An 11,018-nucleotide genomic window follows, 5' to 3' on the forward strand; every position below is an offset into this window, starting at 1 on the left:
TCAGTTCTTGCTTCAGTTTTTGTCTCAACTGATGCTTAATCAAACACTAACCGTAAATTTTGGAAACTTCCCTTCAAATATGGCGAACCTGAGAGTTAAGAACTGAAGATCCTTAATAGATACCAAAAGAGTTACAAAAATAGCAATATCTACGCGAAGCTAGTAACCGAAACAAAGTGACCATACTGCATTGGGCAACTTGGTCTTTTCACACTCAAGACAGACAATCAGCCATGTGAAAAGGACTGCCCAAACAGTGAAGTTCTCCATATAACTCCTTAAGGCTGATGCTTCTATGTGCAGCTAGCTTCTCATAAAAGCTCCTGATAAGTAAGCTGTCCCAGACAGGGCCATTCACCTTTCTTGACCTGTTCCCTGCGGTGGGGTTTGGTTGACTGGTTCGTTTCTTCAGTTGATTCCCAAACAAAACTTAAGATGAAATTGAGTGGTAACTATAGTATGACTTGTTTCTGTTGGGATCCTTAGGGATTACCTAGATAAATTGTGTTTGTCATCTTGGGATTGCGAGTGGCTGAATTAATTTTCATGTGTATATATATTGGGGGTGTGTATATTATGTTTTTCGTCCTGCATTTTACCAGGCTGTTAACTCCATATTTCTACAGAAAAATTACAGAGGAAGGATATGAGGGATCCATTTGATGCACCCGGTTGATCTCATTAATGCGGACCATAATGGCGGGAATCAAGTTTCCAGGACTGGTGCAGTGTCTGCTGGGGACTATGGTTTACAAAATGGTGGACCCAAATCCTTTGCTCCAAACTCCGACACTCTAGTCAGGTCTTTAATTCTTGAACAAAAGCACCTGCTGCAGACACTTTCTTTCATTTTGTCGACTTCTTTGTGAAGTGACGCTATATCTTGCATCGGCAGGCATCAACTCCAGGGTGCATCCTTGCACAAAGACTTAGTTGTGGAAGATCCCAATACTCGTATCATGGATCCTGAGACCAAGGTAAACTGTTCAGAATTTGGAAAAGTTGCAATTAGATGTTTCTTTCAATCTGTGCCAAGTCCTTTGACCCTCTGATGTTTCCGTTTTGCAGGAACTTTACTTTAGATCACAATCACAAGAGGACGAGATCTTGTTGCTTCGCAAGAAAACTGCTGAGGCATCTCTCAAGGTAGGAGGGTAAAAAGGGTAAATCCCTAACATTTGTTTCTTTTCTTCTACCACTATGCCTAATTTATAACCATGGTTACTTTATTGTGATAGGAGCTGAGATTGCTGAGTGAAAAACATATTTTGGAGAGGAGGCTCACAGACTTGAGGATGGTCTCTATAATCATACATATCACTTTGCTTTCTGTTCCATTTGTAGAACTATTTATTAATTTAAATATTTAAATATTTGCTATTTGCTAGGCTGTTGATGAGAAGCAGGAAGAAGCTATATCTGGTGCTTTGAAACAATTGAACCAGAAGAAAGCCCATCTTGAGGACAATATGAGACTGGCAAATGAACTAAAAGTATGGTGCTATTGTACATTTCAAGAATGTAGGCTCAAAATCTCTATATGCAATGTCCTATTTACCTATTTTATACCTTGTACGTTATTTCATTATGTTTTTTTTTTTTGGTTCATGATCCAAATATTGCGATTAGAAAAATGCCTTGCACTAAATATAACATGTGGGTCTTGACTCCTTGGCCTACATATTGATGAGGCATGGGTAAAATATTGTCTCAACCACACGCTTTAATGTGACAATTATGTAAAGCATCACCTCTAGTTTTCTGCATTTGGCTGTTCTCAGTTTTGTTGTTGTCAACTGTTTTTTATGAAATAGATTACATGCTTTCGATTGTCTTTCTGGGAACTTCTGGACTTACTATGGAATTCTTCTAGGTTGAGGAAGAAGAGCTATACTTTTTTACTTCTTCGTTGCTTAGCATGCTAGCAGAATACAATGTTCACCCACCTCAAATAAATGCTTCCACCATTACAACTGGTACAAAGGTAATTCTTACTGCATCATCGTGTTTTGAATTGTCTGTTCCTTACTCTGGATCATTTACTGTATTGTGGCCTGAGTTTATTTCTGTGGTAATCATAAATAAATGCAGTTTATGTTTATAAGCTAGAATACATTAGCTATGTTTAAGTATTGCTGGATACCATGTGGAACTGGGAAGAAATAAATTTTGTTGATGTAACTACTGGTTGACAGAGTCGAAAGTTTTGTGACATTCTTAACGGTGTCAGTATTTCTGATGAAATCATAGTTTATTTGAATTCAGTTTTCATTGTATGCACACTCCCCTTTTGCTCAAATACTACTGTAGTATCTTTGTAATGGGTTCACGTATCAAAAGCTAAAAGCTATACCTTACTCTACTAGCATGGTATTTTCTAATAGACTTTTTGTTAGTAGTGGAGGAGGCTTAGGAAGCTCTCTCACTCACTCAGCAGTCACTCCCAGGAGCTGAGGCTCACTCTCACTCACTTGGCAGTCAGTTGGTAGTCACTCGGGAGGGAGAGGAGAAAACACACCAGGTTTTGAGCAGAGGGAAAGGGTCAAAACCTGGTGTGTTCTCTCCTCTCCCTCCCTCCCAAGTGAGTACCAACTGACTGCCGAGTAAGTGAGAGCGAACCTCAGCCTTGGCAAGTGAGTGATAGAGCTTCCTAGGACTCGTCCATTGCTAACATTATTGGCATGGTTGCACAAACTTACCAAGCAGAATTTACTGACACTGTGCAACAGGTTAGTTAGTATGGATAGCTACAATGAGTACTTCTACATGGCTTTGTGTACTTCTGTTACATGGCTAGCTGCCATCATTTTGTTAGTTTATCTGTTATTCTTTTTTTTAATTTCTCCTAACCCTTAGTTACTTGCTCAGTTCGTATGGTTGCTATAGTATGCTTATTCTTAGATTAGTCTTTAAAAATCAAACCTGTTTACTAGCTGCTTTATGTTACTTTTACTCGGTGTTAACATGAGGGTGAAATTATTTCTTTTCAGCGCTTGTACCAACAGATGCATTGGAAGCTCAGGTCTTTAAATGTAAGTGTTTGCAATTTTGAATCCTTAAGATTGTGACATGTTTAACGTTTGACACGATGACTTTGAAAAAAAATTCATGCTGTTCTAGATTTTAAAATGTGGGTACTTATGAATGCCCTTTTTTGTATTCTGTATTGAGCATTGACCCACTGAAACTGAATGTGGCTCAACCGATGTTGACTCGAAAAATGTAATGAAACTGATGTCTCAATTTGGTTTAATTTGTGCGGTATTGTAATAAGCATAAAGCATTATTTCCTCCTTTCTATTAAAGTGTGTTTTTCCTGACCGTGTAGTTTTGGGTGGGTGGGTCACTTACAACTTACAAGAACAGATATCGGTGCCCCCTCTTGAAGAATTTACCATTTGGGCAGATATGCTTTATATGGTTGTTTGGGCTTACATGAGTTTCTTGATATAGCTCCACTGTTGGTCATCAATTTACTTTGCACAAATTATGATTGCTAGATTGATGACATGTTCAAGGGTTGATCATCAATTCAGTCATCAAGATGACTTTCATTTGACAACTATTTTTTAAGTGTGTTAATCCGTTGTATAGCTTGTGTATCATATAAACTTTATACTGATCCAGGACAATTTAGGTGATATTACTCAACCTGGAAATATATATAATCCCAATCATCAGCAAGTAACCCTATCAAGAAATGAACCTTCCCCATCATATAATATGGTAACTACTAACATGGCCCTATACTTAACTTTCCTAACATTTTAACTTCATACATAATTGGTTAAGTGGTTCTTGTTTACAGGATTCAAATAGGAATGCTCTTCAACAGTATGCTCAAGGTCCAAGTGACCGACAAATTGAGCAAATGTACCACGGATCCAATTTTCAGCAGTAATTCAAGATCTTCCATTATGACAATATCTAATTATTGTTTGTAGACATCCAGTCTAACCTCTGATCTGCATGAAAATATTTTGACATCTGTTTCTTGTCTGCCTCATTCTTTCAGGGATACTGGAGGTACTACTCCCTCTAATTATTTTGAAGAAGGAAGAGTAGATGGTGACTCGCAGTTATACCAACCTGATGGTAAATAAATATCTAATTTTGTGATTAGACGAGATTCCAGATCATATCTATTGATATTATTGGCAATTGTAATATAGGTGATGCTTTACCTGGTATTGAGGGGTTTCAAATTGCTGGTGAACCGAGACCAGGATTTCAATTAACAGCATGCGGTTTCCCTACAAATGGTACTACCCTTTGCAATTTCCAGGTATATTGTTTTCTGACCTTTTGTTACGATTCTTTATAATTGCTATATGTGTTAAATCTTGTAAATAAAACCTTTCATCCCATTGATGTTGCTGTTCTAGTGGGTTCGCCATCTTGAAAATGGTATCAGGCAGTCCATCGAAGGTAAAGTGGGGAATTTATCCTAGATCCTGTGGCATATTATTGTTCAGATATAATTTAATTTTGCTGACTACTTCTTTATATTTTGAAATTTAGGTGCCACGATGTATGACTATGTGGTCACTGCAGATGATATTGGCACTCTTCTTGCTGTAGACTGTACGCCTATGGATGATAATGGCCGCCAGGTTATTATTCAGAATTATAAAATATATAGGCTGTTTCTTTGGCTTTAGGCTGCACTCCTATATATGTTTTTTTCCTGTGTATGTCAATGCTCAAGTCAACGTTTTTCAACTCATTTGTTGTCTATAATAGTATGTGCTAGAATTTGGAAATTTAAGACATGCATTTATGCTACTGGTTTTCGTAGTCACGCTTAATGTGTAGAACTGTAGATGAGAGGAGTGTACTTGAGCTTTTTACCTTTTACATTGGTTCAATATTGTAACCACCAATACATGAGCATCTGATACTGGGAAACTATGAATTTAAGTCCACATACAGTGCTATTATTCTAGTATAACGAGTCTCTTTTTATGTAGGGTGATTTGGTGACAGAATTTGCTAACAATGGGAATAAGATAGCCTGTGGTGAGTTTCCACTGCTGTGTTGCTGCATTTTTGGATTGCTGATCTCATGTATTACAATATCGTAATACTTTTCTTTATGGATTTGCTTATTGGACCCTATATATTCTCATGCCATGATTTAAAAAATTGAAGATATACTACATTGCAAGGGTTTCCTCTAGAAAATGCTTCCTGAAAAAGTTAGACATTTACTAGGTAAATAGTGAATAGTCAGAATAATCATGTTGGCTAAAACTGAAAGGGCATCTTATACAACAACAACAACAAAGCCTTTAAGTCACAAACAAGTTGGGGTAGGCTAGAGTTGAAACCCAGCAGAAGCAATCAAGGTTCAGGCACGTGAATAGCTGTCTTCCAAGCACTCCTATCTAAGACTAAGTCTTTGGGTATATTCCATCCTTTCAAGTCTCCTTTTATTGCCTCTACCCAAGTCAACTTCGGTCTTCCTCTGCCTCTCTTCACGTTACTATCCTGTCTTAGGATTCCACTACACACCGGTGCCTCTAGAGGTCTCCGTTGGACATGTCCAAACCATCTCAACCGGTGTTGGACAAACTTTTTTCTTCAATTGGTGCTACCCCCTAATCTGCCTACCCCAACTTGTTTGGGACTTAAAGGCTTTGTTGTTGTTGGTGGTGGTGGTGCTACCTCTAATCTATCACGTATATCATCGTTCCGAACTCGATCCCTTCTTGTATGACCGCAAATCCAACGCAACATACGCATTTCCGCGACACTTATCTGTTAAACATGCGTCTTTTCTTAGGCCAACATTCTGCACCATACGACATAGCAGGTCTAATCGCTGTCCTATAAAACTTGCCTTTTAGCTTCTGTGGTACCCTTTTGTCACATAGGACACCAGATGCTCGCCGCCACTTCATCCACCCTGCTTTGATTCTATGGCTAACATCTTCATCAATATCCCCGTCTCTCTGTAGCATTGATCCTAAATATCGAAAGGTGTCCTTCCTAGGCACTACTTGACCTTCCAAACTAATATCTTCCTCCTCCCGAGTAGTAGTGCCGAAGTCACATCTCATATACTCAATTTTAGTTCTACTGAGTCTAAAACCTTTGGACTCCAAAGTCTCCCGTCATAACTCCAGTTTCTGATTCACTCCTGTCCGGCTTTCATCAACTAGCACTACATCGTCCGCGAAAAGCATACACCAAGGGATGTCCCCTTGTATGTCCCTTGTGACCTCATCCATCATTAAGGCAAACAAATAAGGGCTCAAAGCTGACCCTTGATGTAGTCCTATCCTAATCGGGAAGTCATCCGTGTCTCCATCACTTGTTCGAACTCTAGTCACAACATTGTTGTACATGTCCTTAATGAGCCCGACGTACTTCGTTGGGACTTTATGTTTGTCCAAAGCCCACCACATAACATTCTTTGGTATTTTATCATAAGCCTTCTCCAAGTCAATAAAAACCATGTGTAGGTCCTTCTCCCTATACCGCTCCATAACTTGTCTTATTAAGAAAATGGCTTCCATAGTTGACAAGGGCATCTTATATCTTATATCTTCTTTAATCAGTTATTATTAAATAAGTTAATCTTGCACAACCATGTACTGAGATTAAGGAATCAGCCTTTGTGGTTGTGGCTTTTTTCATCCCTTGCATACATGTGTCCCAAGACCCAATGTAGTGTCATGTGCTATTACTTCAAAAATGAAAATATCACTGCATTTAGAAATTTCCAAGTTGCTATGCGTTTTCATTTGATATTGAAACTTTGTTTAACTATTTATGGTACTGGAGTGATGACAAGTTTGCTGGTTAAACTAATTTTCTGAGAAATTGAGTTACAGTTACCTGAATGGACATGTCATCCATTTCTCAAACATCATTCCATTTTTCGAGTCTATTTGCATGGCTTTAATGACTTGAACAAAAAGGCACAAACCTGTGTGCTGTCATATAGTATTTCTACTTGCTTCCTTACCTAACAGATGAAGTTCCATTCTACATCTGCAGATCCAGAGATGCAGAGTCATATTGATGCATATATTTCTAATGGCAGGGCTGAATTTGAAGTTTATGTCCTGGTATGTGTGAAAATGTTTGGGAAAAGACCATTTTATACCCTGAACAATCCACGTTATCTGTTTGACCCCCTGAACAAAATTTCAGCTCAATTTGCTGTCCCAAACTATTTCAACTTTTCCAATCTACCCCCTAATGATTTTCTCGTATTTCTCTGCATACAAGTTGAGTTTTAAGTTCAAATTTCGTGGGGTGTTAAATACTTTAGTTTTTCATCATTGTTTTTAATGCAATTTTGTATCTCTAGGGTTAACTTTGTAGTAAATTCTCCCAAACTATGAATATGATCATGAAATTTCTTATTTCATTTTTTTATAATAAGTTATGATGTGCTCTATAGCCCCTCAAAATTGGTACTTATGTGGACAAAAAAAGACGACATGTTCAACAGGTAAGTGTCGTGGAAATGCGTATGTTGCGTTGGATTTGCGGTCATACAAGAAGGGATCGAGTTCGGAACGAGGATATACGTGATAGATTAGGGGTAGCACCAATTGAAGAAAAGCTTGTCCAACACCGGTTGAGATGGTTTGGACATGTCCAACGGAGACCTACAGAGGCACCGGTGCGTAGTGGAATCCTAAGCCAAGATAGTAACGTGAAGAGAGGCAGAGGAAGACCGAAGTTGACTTGGGTAGAGGCAATAAAAGGAGACTTGAAAGGATGGAATATACCCAAAGACTTAGCCTTAGAGAGGAGTGCTTGGAAGACAGCTATTCACGTGCCTGAACCTTGATTGCTTCTGCTGGGTTTCAACTCTAGCCTACCCCAACTTGTTTGGGACTTAAAGGCTTTGTTGTTGTTGTTGTTGATGTGGACAAAAAAAATACAAATCTCATTGGGGGTAGATTGGGCTGAAATAGTTTGATGGGAGTAAATTGAGTTGACATTTCATTCAGGGATTAAATGGCCAAACTAGATTGTCCAAGGTAGTAAAATAGGACTTTTTCCAAAATGTTCATTATCCTGTCAATATTTTTGTACTAACTAGCAATGGATGCTGCGGTGCTACCTATGAAGATGACATGATGTTTACTTGGAAAGCATGTTCTCCAAGAATCTTTATCATTGTGACAAGCGTTATATAGTTGTTAATGCAATTGTAATCTTAGTAGTCATGTTTACTGATTACTACTACAATTTGTCTTTCATGAACTATTGATTTAGTTCTTGAAGACATAGATAATGTATTCTATAGCCTCAGTTTTTGGGACTTAAGACACTCGATTAGATCTATTTACAGATGAAAGAAATGTGACATCAATTGTTGTATGCTTATTTTATTGTTTGATTTTATGTAATATAGGTGTCTGGATGTTTCCTTTTCCCTTATGTAGAATTGGTCCTGCACCGGTGCACCCTATTGTTGAAGGAAAATAGCTGGGTAGAAGTATTGGATGTTATGATCTTGTTTGGGGAAGCAACCATGGCAACCTTCTCTTTTGGAGTTCAGTTAGAACTTTCAGTTCATTCCGGGCAACTCCTATTATACCCCTGTCCTCCTAGCAACCATCTGGCGCTGCTAGCTGAACAGTCAATTTATTGATTGCACTATGATTGTATCATGCATATTTTCTACTGATGCTGGAAAAAAATTAATTAAACAATATCTAAGCGCTGTGGCTGATTTAGACCTTTTGTGCTGCAGGCTTATTCTCCCGAGGAATGGGAAGTGGCTACATTGGTGCTTACACGACCTAACTATCAGATTAAGTTCAAAAAGACTGGTGAAGTCATAATTGATGAGAAGTACTCACAAAGTCTACAGGTATTAATGTCCATGTGACATTGGCCATCATAGTAATTATAAATCTACAGTAACTATTTGATTAATCTGACATGTTTATTCGATTCTCTTATATTAAAATTTGTCTTTGCAGACAAAAATTCCAAATGGACGCACAACTCAATTTGTTTTAGTAACTACTGGTGCAACTCTTCCATTTAACACACTGGGAATATCAGAGCCACCCAACGAGGATTACGATGTTAGGTACCAATTGTGACACCTTACTTCATAGTCAGCCTTCTCTGTGGCACAATTTTGTTTTCATTTTTGCAAATAAAATAAAAAGGAAATCCATATATCTGATTATCTGACTCTTTTTAGGTTACGTGATCTAATCGTATTAGTCATGAGAACTTTCCAGAAAAAGGTATCCCTTTATATGGCGATTTCTGATCTTAAAGCTTGTTATCTGGATTATGTGTTTACATGTTTTCATTTGTTTGATTTCCATGTTTGGCAGGCTCTAGATGCTAAAAGGAAAGGCAAGGCTTAGAATCCATGTAGATCTGTTACAAAAGATTCTAGATAGAACCGTAGAAGATTTTCCTATTTCTGATTGTTTTGTACAGTATTCGATAATTTTTGTTCTTGAGGTGGAATGAGCTCTTGATAGAGCAGAAATTTCAAGAGTTACCTGGTGGAGGCGTGAGGGCACATAAATGGTTAGAGGAACCTAGGATCAATTCTTATCCTGCTAGGATCAATAGTAAATTGTAGGTTTGTGTAATTCTTGTTTTCTCCTCATTGCTTGCTCTAAGTTATGCCATGTCACTATGGTCGTTGTAAATTTGAAGCAGCCAGTGCTGCAAATAAACGGATGATGAGATGTTGGCTGCAGCTCTTGGATGTGACTTTTTCATTTCTGTGTGTTTGTTGATTTTGTTTATCATGCTGTTCACCATGCTGTTACCTACAGTAGGTTCACAAAGAATCGAATTTGCAATGTTCATCCCACGGGCTTCCACTATGCCTTTCGTTTAGCACATTGCCAATTAAGATGTTTTTAGGGCACAATTCATGAAAGGATGCAACAATTTTCCTGCCTCTGGATTGAATCACATGATTACCATGACGGTGAGAAAATTGGTTACATTTGGAAACAATTAAGTTCCTCATGGGGAACAGATGAGCAGTAGGTTCTGTCTGATGTGGTAATGTTCCAATTCCTGTATACTGCGTGGAATGGACTTAAGACGAGGACTCAGGTTACTAACCACACTATTTGGGCCATGTTTCTTTAGTAATCACTTACCAGATGCAGATTTGGCCGAGTTTTCTCATATTTGAGCCGAGCTATGGTGCATCCAAATGATCCTCTTGCCCTTTTGTTGTTCACTTTTCACGCAATTGTACCCAGCAGCTAGCGCTAGTGCATGTGATCTTAGAGGGAAGATAAGAGCAAAAAGCAAAAGAGCGAAAACAATCCTCATGTCCTTCGTTATCAGGGCCTCAGGGAGGTAAATGGACCCGAACTTCGCGCCGATCAGGTTGGTGTACGCAATGCCGTTCGTGGCTTTGGTCAGTTCGGCGTATGATACTCTCCGGTAATTCTTTGCTCTCCACAACACCCCGCGCTGCGTCTTTGCCTGTCTCGTCGTTGTCCTCCAGCACTGAAAATGGTGAACATTACTACATAAGTATGGCCAAGAGTGCGACGCTTAGGACAGGCTCCAGCGCACACACTATCCGAAGAAGCAGACGAGAACGGTGCGTGCCCTAGCACTAGCAGCCGGGCACCGCGGCGAGCCGAGCTGCGGGACGCCGCGACAGAGCTCCCCGTTCCCGGCGATCTTAACCCAGATATATGTTCGCGAACACGCCGTGCATTGGCACACGGCCGTCGAGATCGCTGGAACACAGTTCGAGCTCGATCAGAGTTGCCACACAGTGCACTTGCGAGGAGTAAGTAGGCTTCTCACATTTTGTGAGTGTGCATTTATTTTGAAACGAAAGGAGTAAACTATCTGAAACCGGATGTGTGCAGCGCTTAGGCACAAGGCTGCACGACCGGATCGTCTCACAACAAGCAAAAATTTCCCAGTCCATCCACGGTGAGCAAGGACGCAGGCGTCAGGGTGTTTTGTAGCTAAGCTAGCTTAGTTCGTTTTCCTCTTAATAAAGTATGTCAAGCCATTCTATTTTATTTAGCAAGTGT

General features: G+C 39.2%; 1 pseudogene; it reads left to right on the plus strand.

Moving 5' to 3' along the window:
* The first annotated feature begins 646 nt into the window (after positions 1 to 646).
* On the plus strand, positions 647 to 9,716 carry LOC136521342 (uncharacterized; annotated as a pseudogene).
* The last annotated feature ends 1,302 nt before the right edge of the window (positions 9,717 to 11,018 follow it).

This window comes from Miscanthus floridulus, chromosome 18 (genome assembly GCF_019320115.1).
Source record: "Miscanthus floridulus cultivar M001 chromosome 18, ASM1932011v1, whole genome shotgun sequence".
Taxonomy (NCBI): domain Eukaryota; kingdom Viridiplantae; phylum Streptophyta; class Magnoliopsida; order Poales; family Poaceae; genus Miscanthus; species Miscanthus floridulus.